An 18,091-nucleotide genomic window follows, 5' to 3' on the forward strand; every position below is an offset into this window, starting at 1 on the left:
GATGGCCCTGGCTCCCAGTCCCCTCCCAGGGTGAGGGGATGGGAAGACAGTCACTTTGTCACTTGCAAGCCCTGCCTTCCAGGACAGCCTGGGGCGAGCTGACATTCCACCCTTTCCTCTTGGGAACTTGCCTTAACTTCCCTTGGGGAGGTGCCTGATCTCTCCCAGCTGCCTGCCTTGTGCCCTGTTGTAGTTCTGCGTGAACCTGTTCTACCACCACATGGGCAGCCCCAAGGTCTCATGATGAGCCAGAGACATCTTGACTTCCCTCCCCACTGCTGCCCAGTGCTTAGTCCACCTTCCTGTCAATCACCTTGATTGTCCTTTGGGGGAAACACTCGGGTGTCTCCACTCAGCCTCTAGGGTCAAGAGAGCTGATGCTCCTCCCCGGACCACGTGACTCACACTGGACCAATGAGTGTAGAGCATAAACCTGGTGAGAGTGATTGGCTCAGAGATGGGCACAGACTCAAGCTAGACCAATCAGAATAATTCCTGGACTCTAGCGGATGCCATTAGGAAAAAAAGGTGCTTGACCGGGGGAGGATGCTGAAAATGAATCTAACAAGAGGTGGCGTGAAGGTAGGGGTAATGACTTTGATGTTTTCTAGATTCTGTCACTTAGGTCTGCAGTCAACTGCTCCAAAGAGACCAGTTGTGTAAGTTGCTCTTTATACTCCAGCCAGTGTGTGCGGATGTTCCTGTCCTCAGCTATGGGAGGGTCCCGACTCCTATGTGCATCTCCCGGGGAAAGAGAATGACTTATTGTCAGTCCTTCCCACAAAAATGAATTTGCAGCTAAAGTTGGTTATGAGAAGGGAGGGTTGGTTGTCTTGAAAATCAAGAGTTCTAGGGCTGGAGCGATAGCACAGCGGGTAGGGTGTTTGCCTTGCACGCGGCTGACCTGGGTTCGATCACTGGCATCCCATATGGTCCCCCAAGCACTGCCAGGAGTAATTCCTGAGTGCAAAGCCAGGAGTAACCCCTGAGCATCGCTGTGTGTGACCCAAAAAGCAAAAAAAAAAAAAATCAAGAGTTCTTTGCTTCCTGCCATTTATTCATAAGAGATAAGGCACCAAGGCGTCAGGCCCTGTTCCTTCTCCAGAGGGTGTGCCCAGGCCTGGGAAGGGCACCAAGGCCCAGATGTTCCGTTTCCTGCTCCTGGGAGCTTGAGTGTATGAGTTAACCACAGCCCCCATCTTCTTATCTGTGAAATGGACATATTGGGAGAAGATAAAATAGTGGCGTGGGCCAGAGAGAGAGAGCATGGGATTAAGCTACCTGCTTTGTATCCCACCAGCCCCGGTTGGATCCTTGACACTCCAGATGGTTCCCTGTGCCCCACCGGGGGTCTCTCCCTAGCACAGAACCAGAAATAGCCCCTGAGCACGGGGGCATGTGAGTAGAGTAACATCAGATGGTATGTGCTAAGAGCAAGGCCGTCCTGGGTTTAGAGTAAGTGCTCAATAAAACTTAGCCGCTCCTCATTGTTAGCCAATAAAAGGCCTATTCCTTGTCCCGCTGGTGTGCCAGGGCCTATGAAACTGAAGAAGTTTGATATGCCTGCATGGGGCGCTCACATCTTCCCAGAGGGGAAAGGCCTGGCCTGGCCTTTCGGGGTTCAGCGTGGAGACAGAGCAGGCACGGAATCAGCCAGTGCTCTGATCGGCAGCATCTTCTGAGCCCCGTCTGTGGACCAGGGGAGGAGACGGGTACTCACAGGCCACTCCGTGGCCTCGCCTAGGGAGAGGGGATGGCCAGCCGCATGACTTCAAGAAAGATCCAGATGCACCTGCCACATGCGTTTGCCCCAGGGTGCCGTATCCTGGGGGTGCCATGGTCCTCTGCATGCAGAGAACTGGCGCCCTCGTGGGTGTCTGGACCCACAGTCTTTTATTTTTTATTTTTATCTTTTATTTTTTAATGTGGACTGGAGTGATTAGCACAGCGGGCAGGATGTTTGCCTTGCACATGGCCTACCCGGATTTGATTCCTCTGCCCCTCTCGGAGAGCCCGGCAAGCTACCGAGAGTATCCTGCCCACACGGCAGAGCCTGGCAAGCTCCCTGTGGCGTATTCGATATGCCAGAAACAGTAACAAGTCTCACAATGGAGACATTACTGGTGCCTGCTCGAGCAAATCGATGAACAATGGATGACAGTGCTACAGTGCTATTTTTTAATGAATCATCATGAGATATAGTTACAGACTTAGAAACTTTCATGCTTACATTTCAGTCATACATACAATGGTCGAGTAACCATCCCTCCACCAGTGCCCGTTCTCCACCACCCATGTTCCCAGTATCCCTCCCACCATCCCTGCCCCATCCCCCTCTCCCATCTCTGTGGCAGGCGGATTCCCTCTCTCTCTCTCTCTCTCTCTCTCTCTCTCTCTCTCTCTCTCTCTCTCTCTCTCTCTCTCTCTCTCTCTCTCCTTTAGGGTGTTGTGGTCTGCAGTGCAGGTGTAAGTGGCCATCGTGTTCGTGGACCCACATTTGTAACCGCTCTGCAATTGCAGTTGCCAAAAGCAATCAAGGAAAATGACCCCGCCGGTGACTGAGCTCACCCAGGCAGGGGCCACTCTGAAACCCCACCGAGGACAAGGACGTAGATGGAAAGGCCTTGCCCTCACCCCTCTTCCCGGCCCCTGCAGCCCGACCCCTGGGTTTGACCAGGCCGGGGAGCCAGTGAAAAGGCCCTGGAGAGACTCAGGCAGCCGGTGGCATTGAGGCCGTGACCAGCTGTCTCCCACTGACCGGTCTCAGGCCCCTCCAGTTGTGGGAGGGCCCTGGCGCCTCCGGAGTGACCCGCAGAGGGACCTGTGACCCCAGAGGCCTGCGGCTTGGTGGCCTCTGACGCGCCATCTGCTTCACCACCTGGAAGTGCTATTTCTCAGGGGTCCCTTTGAACTAAGCCTTGGGGGCTGCTGGAGACGCCCCCTCTCTCCCAGGCCACATGCTGCTGGCCCAGGGCAGTGTGGGCTTCGGGGGGAGGGGACGGGGGAGGCATGGCCACTGCGAGCCGGATGGCACCGTGGAAGGAGCGGGACCAGATTCAGTGATTCAGTTCCTCTGGCTTGGGGTACCGCAGCCCATATCACATGCCTCTTCTGTCAACAGGCCACCGAGACCCCAAAGAGTGGCCGGGTGGTGTTCGTTACACCCCCAAGTTCCTCAGTTCAGATCCTGAACTTCCTCACTGGCCTGGACAGGTCCCTCTGGGGTACAGTCTCCAAACCCCTGAAGCAGGAGCGTCACCCACGGGGATCGCTGCCCTCTCCCGGGACTCCGGCTGCACCGGATGCTCCGTGTCAAGGGCCCAGAGCACCTGAGGGCAGAGGGTTGGGACCACACAGTGGCTAAGGACACGGGTCAGGGCCGGAGCGATAGCACAGCGGGGAGGGCGTTTGCCTTGCACGAGGCTGGCCTGAGTTCCATCTCAGCATCCCATAGGGTCCCCCAAGCACCGCCCGGAGGAAGTCCTGAGTGCAGAACCACCAGGAGTCACCCCTGAACATCGCTGGGTGTGACCCAAAAAGAAAAACACAAAACAAAGCAAGGACACAGGTCACCTCTCCAGCTGTGCCCTGGTGCCAGGCACACATCCCCTCTCTGTGCCAGGTGGCCTGGTGACACGGAGCTCCCCTTTTCCCACTCAGGCGAGTCCGGCCCGTCCTCTGGTATGACTCTAGTTAGCTTTTGTTTTGTTTTGTTTCTGATTGACGTTCTTTCTGGAACATTCCTTGCCAAGAGGGGGCAGTGCACTGTCTCAGGAAAAGCTTAGTCACAGCAGGCCCCTCTGAGAGAAAAGATGGCGCCCACTGGCTTTGGGGGACCCCGTCCCCTCTCTGACAGCAGCTGTGTCACTTCCAGGTGGGGATCCCCCAGCCCAGCAGACCCGACTCTGGGTGTGTTAGGGGACTCCCCGGGGGCCACACCACAGCCTCTGCAGAATTGTGGCCATCACGAGGTGGGGGAGCAGGGAGGAGGAATGTGGGGGCAGCTAGTCCATAGAGTTCAGGGACCTGCTAACATAGGGCCGAGCCCGGGACAGCAGCAGCTCAGCGGAGAATTCTCCAGACCCAGAAATACCCTAGGAATGTCTTGACCGCGGAGCCGGGGTGCGTGGCTTTGTGCTTTATTACTATCAGTTGTTCTTGTTGTTTTAACATTTCTGCAGCACGGCTGAGCTGTGAACTCATTCCTTGAGGGTCCCTGGGGAAACCCTGCCCCGTGGGCGGGTGTGGCACAGGGCACGCCGGTGTTTGTTGAATGACTGAGTGAATGTCCTCTCCCGGGTCTCTGCATCTTCAGGGTCAGAAGTGGAGCGTGTGCCTCGCAGAGGCCCCCCAAGGCCCGGGGATGCCCTGAGCAGCACGCGGGGGTCGGGTTGGCTGCTAAGTGAGTGTTGTGACTGGGGGCACATGGGGACCCCCAGGTCTGGAAGAGGGCAGGGAGGCTCATGTGCCCTGGACTCAGCCTGCACTGATGCCAGCAGGCTGGCGCCCCGCCCTGGATGGCAGTTGGCAGCCACGCCCGCCCCTGCCCCTGGAAGAGTTAGAGGGGGAATCGCACCCCACTTCACTGGCCCTAAGGCTGTTTGCATACTTTCATTTGTTTGTCTTTTGCTTTTGGGGTCACACCCGGCGACGCACGGGGGTCACTCCTGGCTCTGCACTCAGGAATGACTCCTGGCAGTGCTCCGGGGACCCTATAGGATGCTGGGAACAGAACCCGGGTCAGCCGCGTGCAAGGCAGACGCCCTCCCCGCTGTGCTCTCGCTCCAGCCCCTTAGATACTTTTATATGTGTTTTCCCTTAGCCCCCCGCCACTGCAACCTCCCTCGAACCCCCGACACCTGTTTGATCCTCTCCCCTCCTTCCTTTTCTTTCTCATTTAAAAAAAAAGAGAAAAAAAATTTGCCTTTTTCTCCAAGTCCAGGAAATGGACTGGGGCCAGCGGCAGAGGGTGGAGGCGGCAGCTCCTGGGGTGAACTTGGCACGCGGGAGCCCCGGAGAGCCCCTCCCCGCTCCCGGCCCGGCACCCCAGGCGCTCTGGAATGATGGAGCCTTGAGGGGCCGCCAGCGCCAGGGCCGGACACAGCCTGCTGGTCTGCAGCCGTGGGTGGGCTCTTTGGTCTCCAGCCCCCCACAGGACAGGCTCGTGCTGGCATCTCGGGTCACCGTGTGTCGTGGGGCAGTCCCCCGGGCTCACCGTGAGGGTCTGCAGGAATGCAGCAGGGCGCCGTGCGTGGGGGTGATGGGTGCACGGGCTCCCCTGGGCTCCTCCTGGCAGGGAGGGAGGCACAAGCCCTGGGGTCCCCTGGGAAAGGAGCTCACTGTCCATTGCCAAGGTCCCCCCTCCCGCCTGGCCCCCCAGGTAGTGTCTGCAGATGCCCCCTCTGTGGAGGGGGTGAGGAGAGACAGACCCAGGCTCATCTCCTGTCAGATCACATTGGCTTGTCCTTTCTGCCTTGCCACAGGGAGCTTAGGTGTATTGGGTTACTCCCATCACAGTGCTCCCACTCCTCTGTGTTTATCTATAGCCTCTCTCTTTGTGCTATGCTTCGTCTTGATCTCCTAATCAGACTCTGTTAACATGTGAATATTGCTTTTCTCTTCTCCTTTGTGCTTTGCATAGTTACTCCAGAGCAATGTCCTTTTTGTATGGACACAGGAAGACGGTTCATGTTGTGCTTTCGTAACTTGGGAGTTAATTGACTCCGAATAATATTCACTCCGGGACATCTGTTTTCTCGACTGAAGCCTCAGTTGCCCTGACTTCCTAGCACCCCAAAAGCAGGGTCCCGACGAGGGACTCGGTGGACCCAGGGCAAGCTGTGAGCTACCCTGGCATAGAAATGGGCCAGGCCAGATGCCATAATACTGAACTAAAGTTAGGAGCACGGTCATGGACAGTCTGCTCTCCCCGGCTTCTCCCGACATGCTGAGAAGGGGGCAGGGGCCCCCCTTCTCAGGATGCAGCGAAGGGGGTGACTCCTCCTGGAATCTCTCCCCACCATTCACGCACCCTGATTCACTGCATCTTTGCCGTGGGATTGATGCCAGATTTCTTTGCAAGAAACTGGGCGAGACCATTACATGAAGCTATTCTTTTTTTGGCGGGGGGGTCTCCAAGCAGTGCTGGGGCCACTCCCGGCAATTCTCAGACAACCAGACCAGTCGGTTCACTGCTGGGGCCTGAGGGTCTGGTGTGGTCGAATCCTGCAGTACTGGGGGCCCCGGGCTTATACCCAGCGATGCCCGGACGGGACCATGCGGTGGCCAGGATTAAGTCAGGTCAGGTGCATGCAGGGGAGAATCCTCTCTTATATTCTCTCTTCGCCCCCATTTTAAAAAAATAGTGGACAGCACCTTCAGCAGTGCTCCAAGGGGTGAGGCTGGGTGACCCATACTAGCAGGCCCCTCCACCCCTGCACTGCCCCTCCAGCCCCAAGCCTTTAGTTTGCTTAGAAACAAAACCGTTGCTCGTGTCTCTCCGGGACAAAGTGGGGCTATGGTGACACACGGGCCGAGTGCGGGTGCGGTTCGCGGGAGGAAGGGCCTTCCCGTGTCCGCCCTGCCCCCCTCTGGGATCTGCTTCCTCGTCTGCGGAGTGAGGACAGTGATGGCCTCTGGCCCAGGGTCGGCGGGGGGCGGGGGCGAGTGAGAGCTGCAGGCGGGAAGGGCCCCGGTGCGCGTTGCGAGGGTCTCAGGGCCAGAGCAGCTGGGGGACCATCTGCCCGGTGCACCCAGAGCTCCAGCTTCGTGTTTGAAACCAGCCCTCCCCTCCCCGGCACACGGGACCCCACTGTCTGCTGAGCCCCCCAGCCCCTGGCGTGGTCCTCGGCCTTCGTGCTGTTCCCTCATTTCCCGGTGCTCTCCGGAGACTCCGGAAACGCAGGCCTGTGTCCACTTTCCCCCCACATCGCTAGGGCATTTGATGACCGTGGCCAGGAACGGCCGGTCCCTTGGTGTGTGCGGCAGGAAGGAACTGTGTCTTCTCTCTGCCTGCACTGCTCTGCTCACAGTGCTCTGGATGGGGTGGGTATATGAGCTTTGCCAACAGTGCTCTGGACAGGACGGGTATGTGAGCTCCTCCTACAGTGCTCTTCTGGATGGAACAGTTATGTGGCCCCTGCTCAGCGTTATCTCCCTTTCCCGGGCTTCATAGCAGAGGGCGGGGAAGTGGTGACCATTCCACTCCAGCCGCAGGTCGGGTCACACTGTCCTGCGCTGACTCGCGGTTGGCTGCTTGCTCTCACGTGCCGGATTAGGGACTTCCAACCTGGACCTGGCACCAAATACCGGTACCACGGGCTTGGTACCATGGGGTCCCGTCACTCCCTGGCCCCCGGCGTCTCTCTCCAGAGCTGCTGGTATTTAAACTTTTCCATCTCAGAGCCTCGCCCCCGGGGCCCCTGGAGGGGCCACTCTGGCCGTCTGTGGGGTGAGGGCCATGGCCACCGCCCCTCTGAGCCTGCGCCCTGGGCGGTCTTGCCGGGCAGCCGGGCTGCGTGGCTTTGCGTTTTATTGCTATTGATTGTTCTTGTTGTTTTAACATTTCTGGAGCACGTCGGAGCGGTGAGCTCATTCCTTAGCGTCACTGTGGCCGCGCGCTCTCCAGGGTGTGGGGCCGGGGTTACTCTGATTCGCTCTTTTGGCTCTGGCCCTACTTATGTTAGGAAAATCCCCGGCCCGGGGGCCCCCTGTGTTCTCAGGGCTTTTCCCGACGTGCCCTGGGATCCACCCTGAGATCCAGCACTGCTGTTAGCACGTGTGCATCCAGGCTCCAGCACCTACCAGAACGTTCTCTGGGGAGAGCCAGAGAGGAGATACTTCAGGCTTCGCTGTCCAGTGTCTGCGGCAGCTACCCGGCTTCCCTGTCACCCTGGAGACAAAAAACTGATAAAAAAAAAAATTGATCCACGAAGACAGATGGCAGCTGATATTTGACCCTGGGTCAGGGGTGACTGAACCCCCGGGTGGAGAATGGGGGGGCTTTGTCCTGGAGCTAACCTGGGTGCCCTTCAGGGCAGCCTGACACAGCCCCTTGGTTTTATCTCCTAGAGCATTGGGGTCTGCGAAGTGCCACTCGTGCGTCTGGCCCGGGACCTGGTTTTTAAATAAAGTTTTATTGAAACACGGCCCTCTGCACTTATTTCTGCACTTCTTCTGCTGCTTTTTCTCTATCTGAAAGAGACTGCTTGACTCCCACAGTCTGAAATGTTTACTCTCGGGCCCTTCACAGAACATGTTTGTGGACCCGGGCCCTGGAGAGTTAGTCAAGGATTGGTAAATACTTTATTCTCTGTCAGTAAAGATCATACTTTTTGGTTTTTTTCTTTTTCGGTCACACCCAGCGATGCTCAGGGGTTACTCCTGGCTCTGCACTCAGGAATTACTCCTGGTGGTGCTGGGGGGACCATATGGGATGCAGGGGGATTGAACCCAGGTCGGCCACATGCAAAGCAGACACCTTACCCACTGTGCTATCGCTTCAGCCCAGTAAAGATCATTTTTGGTGAGATATTTATTTAATGAGTTTTGGGTTTGTTTGTTTGTTTGTTTGTTTGTTTTTACTATGTCCAACCATTGTCTTTGGGATGAATCTGCTGTAAATCTTAAGGACATCCCTTTGTATGTGATGTTCTTTGTTGATCTTGCTGTTTTAAGTATTCCATCTCTATCGGTGGCTTCTGCCATTCTGATTAGGATGTGTCCTGGGGTCTTGTTATTTGGGTCTCTTTTACCTCGTACCCTTCAGGCCTCTCGAATCTGGGTGCCTGTGCTCTTCAACTCTGGAAACTTCTCAATAATGATTTCTGCTTGCTTCTACATCAAAATTTCCTTCCTGGTCTTCGGGGACCCCCAGGAGTCTTACGCTGTTCCTCTTGAACTCCTTGCAGAGTTCTCTTGTCTGCTGTTCATTTAATTTGAGGCCTTTTCCCATCTTCTGCTGTTGTCCGGGGGTCTCCTGCCTCTCATCTTGGAGCTCACTGATTCTGTCCTCAGCTTCTCTTTTACTCTACTTCTGAGGCCTACCAGTGAGTTTTATGTCACCTACTAAATTTTTTAGTTCTGCCATTGCTGCTTATAATTTTCTCATTTCTGCTCTCAAATCCTCACGTGTGTGTGTGTGTTTGTGTGTGTGTGTGTGTGTTGGCATTTTTTCCATTGTTTCTTTGAGCTCCTTAAACATCCTCAACAGGGGGCTGGAGCGACAGCACAGTGGGGAGGGCTTTGCCTTGCACGCGGCCGACCCGGGTTCGATCCCCAGCATCCCATAGGGTCCCCCGAGCACCGCCAGGAGTCATTCCTGAGTGCAGAGCCAGGAGTCACCCCTGAGCATCACTGGGTGTGACCCAAAAAGCAAAAAAATAAAGGAAAGGATAAAAGAAAATATTTTAAAAAACAAACAAACAAACAAGAAACATCCTCAACGGTCCTTTCTAGAGCCCGAAGCAGATGTTTTCTGTCTGTTACGACTCGGCTGCGTCTTCAGGGCTACCATCTCTGCTCACTGAGCACCGTGGGGCTCTGCACTGCTTTGCCGTGATGACTTCTGCAGCGTGGGGTGGGTCCTGTGTGTTGTTATGTGGCTAGGTGACTGCAGTTAAAATGGTTTGTGTGCGCACAGTGAGATATGAAGACGCGTTCCTTTTGATAAAACTCTCGTCCAACTCAGGAAGCCTAGACTTACCTCCTAGCCCTGATGAGAGTGGCTGCGTAGCTGGAAAGCTGCAGGAGAGCCTGGGACATTTCTTTATTTTTTTTTTTAATTTTATTTTATTTTTAAAAATAGTTTACAATATTTGATTACATTTAATGTTCAAACACCAGTCCCACCACCATTACACCTTCCCAACACCATATTTTGGATGTTTCCATCTCAACCCCCAACCCCTGCCCCAAAGCAGAACTGAAATCATTTATTTTGTATTGCACGTGGCCGACCCGGGTTCGATTCTTCCGCCCCTCTCGGAGAGCCGGGCAAGCTACCGAGAGTATCCCGCCCCCACGGCAGAACCTGGCAAGCTCCCCGTGGCGTATTCGATATGCCAAAAACCGTCACAACGAGTCTCACAATGGAGACGTTACTGGTGCCCGCTCAAGCAAATGGATGAACAACGGGATGACAGTGCTACAGTGCTACTGTATTTACTATTTATTGTGTCGGGCCATTTGCACCCATTGTACTGACGAGGACATGCAGTCAGAGTAGTGGGTCCTGTAGTTCATGACTGATGGGCAGAGACAGGGATCAGGCAAGTCACCCTGACTCCCGTATGGGTGTGACCCACTGTGCTGTGCTGCCTCCAGGAGATACCCCCAATACCAGGGGCCACCAGGGGCCAAACAAACACCATGTCTTTAAATGCTGTACAGAGTAGTTGCTCGGTAATTATTTACTGAATGAATGGGTCCTTTGGGTTGACTTGAATGCTCCATATTTTGGTATAAGTGTTGGAGCCCGTATTCGATACGCCAAAAACAGTAACAAGTCTCACAGTGGAGATGTTACTGGTGCCCACTCGAGCAAATCGGGGAACAACAGGACAACAGTGCTACAGTGCTAGAGTTGAGAGCCCATTTTGACTCACAAGTATTTCTCTGGGTCGAGCCTAAGGTTAAGAGCGAAGCGTGAGGGGCCAGAGCGATAGTCCAGCGGGGAGGGTGTTTGCCTTGCAGGCGGCCAGCCAGGGTTTGAGCCCCGGCATCCCCTATGGTCCCCCAACACCGCCAGGAGTGATTCCTGAGTGCAGAGCCAGGAGTAACCCCTGTGCATTGCCAGGCGTGACCCAAAAAAGAAAAAAATAAAAGCGAAGCACGTGGTTTGCTGGTGGCCCTCACCTGTCCCACTGTCCATGTGGCTTGAATCAGCTCCTGATCTCGGTTTTCCTCACCTCCACATCTGCATGGAAGGAGCTCAAAACAGGGTCCCCTAGAAGTTCTGTCCAGGTACTCATTTTTGGGGCATTTGGAGAGGGCAGGGGGAGTGTGGACCACACCAGGCAGTGGTCAGGGCTTGCTCCTGACCCGAGTCTGTGCTCGGGGATCACTCCTGGCAGGGCTCAGCGACCTTGTGTGATGCTGGGGCTCTAGCCGAGGTTAGCTGCATGCAACACATGCAAGCACCCTACTCGCTGTTCTCTCTCCCTGGCCCCATGGGGTGCTTGTACTGAGTGCCCACAGAGAGGCACGCCTGGGGCAGAGGCTGGGGCAGAGGCTGTACGAAATTCTTGGAACCACCTTGTGAAGTGGGACCCTGGCTTGTGAGGAGGCTGAGCGTGGCAGAGGGAGGCTGAGAGGCTTGTAGGAGACAAGTTCCGCACATGCACCCACTATCTGCGCAGGGCACCCATATTTTTCTCCTACGCCTGCTACGTGCTCGCCTACACAGACAGGCCAAGTGCTCGGTGGCTGAGAGTTGACTGTCACGGGCTTGTGCAGAGGAGACAGTGGGGTGCGGACAATGAAGGTTTCTCCTGGGAGCGTGGGGCAGGCTTCAGGCCACCTGCAGCTCTGTGATGGGAACACTGTGGCACTGTCCTCCCATTGTTCATGTATATGCTCGAGCGGGCACCAGTAACGTCTCCATGGTGAGACTTGTTGTTATTGTTTTTGGCATATCCAATACGCCACGGGGAGCTTGCCAGGCTCTGCCGTGCGGGCAGGATACTCTCGGTAGCTTGCCGGGCTCTCCGAGAGGGGCGAAGGAATCGAACCCGGGTCTGCCACATGCAAGGCAAACGCCCTACCTGGTGCTATCGCTCCAGCCCCGTGATGGGAGAGAGAGAGAGAGAGAGAGAGAGAGTTACTCTACCACAGTCTCGGAGAACTCAATTCTTGCCCCCCACCAACCCAGATCCCCAGGCAGCGGGTTCCTTCACGTCCCGCTCTGACGTCCCCCGATTCTGAGACTTGATATCCTGAGAGATTGAAGAACTTCTCGCTGGGCTCCCAGTTCAGTGCTTGCATCGTGGAAGGGGTTGGTGAGGGTCCCCCCAGCCCCACTTTCTGCTTCCCACACCAGGGGCAGGGGTGGGGGGTGTTTGGAAGGTTCCTCCTGCGCCTGCCCACACCGCCTCACCAGGGGGTCTCTGGAAGCACTGAGATTCCAGGTGGGCAGGTGGTCGAGATCTGGCAGGCAGCGGCGAGGCCCTCGGGCTCGGACGGCCCCTGTGTGCTCCACCTTTGCTGTGGCCGCACAGCCCGAGCACCGGGCTTGGTGTCTGCCAGGGCCCTGTGGAAGCAGGTCCCACCATCAGGAGGAAGAGGTCCAGGGATTCTAGGAAGTGGGGCGGGAGTCGGGACAGGGAAGAGAAGATGGCTGGGAAAGGGTGCAATGCACAGGGGTTACTCCTGGCTCTGCACTCGGGAATTACCTCTGGCGGTGCTCAGGGCACCATAGGGGATGCTGGGAATCGAACTTGGGTCGGCCACGTGCAAGGCAAACGTCCTACCTGTTGTGCTGTTGCTCCAGCCCCGGTTCTTTCTTTTTTTTTTTTACTTTTTTTATTGCTCACTGTGAGATCAACCCTTACAGAGCTGTTGATGATTGGATTTCAGTCACACAGTGTTCCAACACCCATCCTCCACTAGTATACATTTCCCAGCACCAGTGTCCCCAGGTTCCCTCCCATCATCCCTGTTATTTTTTTCTTTGCTTTTTGGGTCACACCCGGCGATGCACAGGAGTTACTCCTGGCTCTGTACTCAGGAATTACTCCTGGCGGTGCTCGGGGGACTATATGGGATGCTAGCAATCGAACCCGGGTTGGCTGCTTGCAAGGTAAACGCCCTCCCTGCTGTGCTATCGCTCCAGCCCCATCCCCGTTATTCCTGACTGGCCAGCCCCAGCTTAACCCAGGCGAGAGACCGTCTATACCACAGAATCAGGTTCGTTGTTCCCAAACAGAGCAACGAAGTGTGTGTGTATGGGGGGAAATTCTCCCCTCCCTGCCCAGGCACAGCACAGCCCCTGCTGGCATTGGACATTGGTCACTTTTCCCGGCGTGGCCAGGGATTCTGCAGCTGCAGAGGATTCTTTTTGCTGGTGCCGATTCTGGTTAACGCAGGAGGCTCCAGATCCCTGTCTCTCCATAGTGACCGGGGTCCGTCCTGGAGGACACGGCCAGCAGTTCCTGTGGTGGTGATAGAGGAAGCAGCTTACCGTTGTCCTGGGGGAGAGTCTTGACATTTCCGGCATCTGTCCTGGCGCTGGTGTCCCCACACTCCCCCCTCATTCTCTGACTCCCAACCTGGATGAACCCCTTCCTGCTTACTCCAGCCACAGCTGGTTGTCCTTTGCAATGGAATCTGACAGATTCTGGTTAAGTTCTACAGCGGGGAGGGGGGGCGGGGCTAGTCAAAAGGAGACTGGGGGCCAGAGAGAGAGCCCAGTGGTCTGAGAGCAGGCTGTGCATACAGGAGGCCGGGTTTCCGTCCCCAGCACCACATGGTCCCCCAAGCACCTCCAAGAGTGACCGCCAGGCCAGGAGTCAGGTAGAGCCCCCGAGTCATGCCATGTGTGGCCAAGGAACCCAAAAATAATGAAAATAATGTGCAAATGGGTTATCGAGGCACGGGGAAGTGTTCCCATGCGGCCCTCCAAGGAGGTACAAACTGGGGGCTTCTGCACCAGCTGCTGTGTGGACGGCTGGGATGAAGACGACCTTTGGGGTTAGAGGGCTCATACCCCGTCCCAAAGCCTCTTCTCACTGGCCCTGGCTCCCTGCCAAGCTGCCAATCCCCCTCCAAACTTCTGGGCTAGTCCCTGTACAGGCGGGAAGGTGTGTGGGTACGAGGGTGAGTTTCCACGGCTAAGCCAGACTGTGACCTCCGAAGCCTCGTTGTTTATTTGTAAACCCAGGAGCTACACTGTAGCCCTGTGCTCGCCTCTGCGGGGGCTGCGGTTTCCTGCTGCCCACCTCCTTCCGCAGCTTCGTGGTTCTCTCCACTCTGGTTTCTGCAGTCTGCCCATTCCACGACCCCTGCCACAAGTCCCCCCTCACAGAGCAAATTCTCCTGCACCGCAACCTTCCACCGTGGTTTCGCATGTTCTGTGGATCATTTTCCTGCAATGGTTTTATTTTTATAAGCAATTTTTATAAAAACATAAGCGATTTATATTATATAAGCTATTTTTTGTTTTATAAACACATAAGCAATTGAGTTATAAATAACTATAGATAATTATAAATATTTATTATAAGTAAACATAAGCAATTTCACTATCAAAGCAATGAAGGCCAATTATTCTCACAAACCATCAAGAAGACCCCTGGGGGCTGGAGCGATAGCACAGCGGGGAGGGCGTTTGCCTTGCACACGGCCAACCCAGGTTCTATTCCCAGCATCCCACAGGGTCTCCTGAGCACCGCCAGGAGTAATTCCTGAGTGCAGAGCCAGGAGTAACCCCTGTGCATCGCCGGATGTGACCCAAAAAGCAAAAAAAAAAGAAAAAAAAAGACCCTCAGTTCTAGAAAGGACAAAGTGGGTAGTGCCCAGATCCCCTCTGCCAGGACCCTCATAAATGGGTGGGCCTGTCCTCGGGGGCATGGCGAGGAGTGCTCAGGACGTACCCCTGGCTCTGTGTTCAGGGATCACTCCTGGCGGGCTCGGGGTCCATCTGGGGTAAGGGGGATTGAACTCCGGTCAGCCGGGTGCCAGGCCAGCGTCCTGCTGTACAGCGTCCGCTGTACTGTCACAGCCGGGGACTGCCCCATGCAGGTGTACACTCACCTGCACCCAGGCCCCCCGCAGGTGCAGACCTGGCTTTCCACAGAAGTTGGTCTGACTCAGCAGACACGCTTCGCTCTCTCTGTGTCTGTTGCATGTCTATCGCATGTCTTTTGTGTTTCTATTTTATGTCTATCACATGTCCCATTACCTGTCCATTGTGTGTCAATTACGTGTTCATTACATGGCTGTTGCAGGTCTATTACATGCAATATTACGAGGGGTGGCTTAGGGGCTTTACTGGGTTCGTTGGTTGGTTTTCTTTATTTTATTTTCTTTTTTCTCAGCTTTGCACTAGGATGATCTGACATATGAAATTAATACAAAGTGCTAAAAAAAAAAAAACAACTCTTGCTGGCTTCCAGTAAATGGGGAGGGGAGGTATATAGCCATTCTGGATAAATTCCTTTCATAATGGTTTGAATCTTTTTTAATTTTTCCTCCAGTATATGCTTTTTTGCCCAGTTTCCATATCACTTGCTGGAGGTGGCTTATGTTGCATTCATGCACACTTGTTTCGAGTCTGTTTCATCTAGTGAACTGAAACTCACCATTGCGTGATCCAAAACTAAATAAGGTGTGTTCTCTCCAGTGGCCTTGCCTGGTGCTGATGGTGCTTATTTGGGGGGCAGGAAGCAGTGCTCGGGGGCTACTCCCTGGCGATGCTCAGCTAACCAGGCCATTCAGTGTTGGAGCCTGGAGACCTCCTAGGTGGTCCTGACAATGCGCGGGGGACCTCCAAGGCCACCCTCGGGGGTGCTGGGCTGTTCCTGTGTTGGCGGGAACGTGCCACAGCCCCTGTGCTGTCTCTGGCCCTGGAGCCACTGCATTTCCAGGGGAGCAGATCTTCCCATCTCCGTGTCTCCCGCAGGGTAAAGCCTCCCTGCACACACCCAAGGGTCCTTGTGTGCTCAGGAATGGTCAAGTGTGTGGCTCCGGGGCGGGGCAGTGTCCACTGCCACCGCTCAGCTGTGCCCTTGCGGCCCGAGGGAGGAGGGGACCATCTGAGCACTAAGTGGCCCAGCTCCATTTTGGCTCCAAAAATGTCTGATTCAGGTGACACCCCCCCGCCGTGGGGCCCAGACGTGTGCAAAGGGCTGGGGGTATTTCTTTCACTTAGAACACAGCTGTTTATTCCGTTGGCATCTGGGTTTGGCCACAGGCAGGAACTTGGTAAACCTGATCATGGTATCGCGGTGATGTTTCCCAGAGAAGTTATAGATTTAAAAAGAGAGACTTGGTGGTAGGGCGTTTGCCTTGCACGCGGCCGACCCGGGTTCGATTCCCAGCATCCCATATCGTCCCCTGAGCACTGCCAGGGGTGATTCCTGAGTGCAGAGCCAGGAGTAACCTCTGTGCATTGTCGGTGTGACCCAAAAAGCAAAAAAAAAAAAATTAAAAAATTAAAAAATAAAAAGAGAGATTTGGGGTTGGTTGGAGCGATAGCACAGCGGGGAGGGCGTTTGCCTTGCACGCAGCCACCCGGGTTCGATTCCCAGCATCTCATAGGGTCCCCCAAGCACCGCCAGGAGTAATTCCTGAGTGCAGAGCCAGGAGTATAACCCCTGAGCATCGCCAGGTGTGACCCAAAAAGCAAAAAAAGAGAGAGAGATTTGTGGGCCCGGAGGAATCCAAGGGGAGCTTAGAACCCCGGCCTTGGAAGCCTGTGGCCACTAGTCCAGGCGCCCCCCAGTCTCCATATGGGCCACACGCGAGCCCGGCAGCTCTGCTCTCTGTGACACCTGAGACCACGATTCCAGGTCACACCCTAGGCAGGTGCGAGTGTGAGCACCACGGGAAGGAGTCTGACCCCCATCCCACAGAAAACACTGAAAACTGTGCTTTCACAGAAAAACACTGCTGTGGGAGCGACACAGCCCGGAGGTGCCACCAGGGGGCTGTGAGCCCCGGGGAGCCCCCCGAGCATCCCTGTGTGCCTTGACTGTGGGCGAGGACCCCAGCTCCGACGTGCCAACCTCAGGGAGGTCCAGGGCCCAGTACGAGCCCTGCAGCCTGATGTCCAGTGTCAGCCAGCACCGTGACCAAGTGGGCATGTCACCCCCCCACCCAACAACACCACAGTGGAGAGGAGGGGACGGGGCGGGGTAGGGGAGGGGGATAAGACACAGTAAGTAGGGGCTGGAGGAATAGCACAGCGGGTAGGGCGTTTGCCTTGCACGCGGCCGATCCAGGTTCGAATCCCAGCATCCCATATGGTCCCCTGAGCACTGCCTGGGGTGATTCCTGAGTGCAGTCAGGAGTAACCCCTGTGCATCGCCGGGTGTGACCAAAAAAGAAAAAAAAAGACACAGTAAATAAAAGAGGCTCCTATTGACACGTGTAGGAATGAAAGTAGATTCTGCGGGGGTTGACTCCCGCGTCCTCTGAGGGAGCGGCTCGAAGCGTGGATGGCTATAAGCGGGGCGAGACGAGCTAAGAACTCAAGATGTTGGGAGGAGGAGGAGAGCTGGAGGAGAGCGTTTTGTCTGCTCGGGTCCCCGCTCTCGGAAGCTGCAGCGTGCACACACGGACACGCACGCAGTGAGGAGAAGCTGGTCGGGGGCGTTAGGTCGGTGGGTGGGTGCATGTGATGGACAGACAGAACTGAGACCAGGCTGGCATGAATAGGGGCATTCATCCACCCTTGGGGGGGGGGTGCCCCCTCCCCGGTCCTTCTCGGGCTGACCCTCCCTCGCGCCGGGTCCCAGCATAGGGAGACGGGGAAGGAGGCTTGCCCCATCTCTTCAGGATGTGACGTACGTGTGGAATGCATCACGTTTGATTCCATCCAGACCATAATTTAGTGCCACGACCACAGCCTGACTTCAGGGGAAACCGGGAAATTCTTTCAGAGCCACTGCGTGCCGGGCCTGCTACAAGGCAGGGATTCTGTTATTGTAGGGGAGAAGGGGGCAGAGACAGATGTGGGAAATCACCGGCCAGTCTCGCCTGTGGCGTGTGTCACACACTATTAAGGAGGATGGTGGGACCAGTGGGACTCTGGGGACCAGGGGGCAGTCTTCCCTCTATGGCGCTTGATTTGCCTCTTTTACCAGAACATGCAAATGTTTCTCTCATAAAAAAAAAAAATCAGTAATGGGGCTGGCGCGATAGCACAGCGGGGAGGGTGTTTTCCTACCACGCGGCCGACCCGGGTTGGATTCCCAGCATCCCATAGGGTCCCCCGAGCACCGCCAGGAGTAATTCCTGAGTGCAGAGCCAGGAGTAACCCCTGTGCATCGCCGGGTGTGTCCCAAAAAGAAAAAAACAAAATCAGTATTCAAAAACAACAACAACAACATATAGTTGTGAGGCTGGAGAGACAGTGTAGGGGCTAAAATGTTTA

General features: G+C 55.5%; 1 protein-coding gene across 1 annotated transcript in view; it reads left to right on the forward strand.

Annotated features, from left to right (window-relative positions):
* Positions 1–18,091, forward strand: part of EYA2 (EYA transcriptional coactivator and phosphatase 2) — a 208,295-nt gene that overhangs the window by 36,333 nt on the left and 153,871 nt on the right. The window lies entirely within an intron of this gene.

The sequence above is a fragment of the Sorex araneus genome, chromosome 5, assembly GCF_027595985.1.
Source record: "Sorex araneus isolate mSorAra2 chromosome 5, mSorAra2.pri, whole genome shotgun sequence".
NCBI lineage: Eukaryota > Metazoa > Chordata > Mammalia > Eulipotyphla > Soricidae > Sorex > Sorex araneus.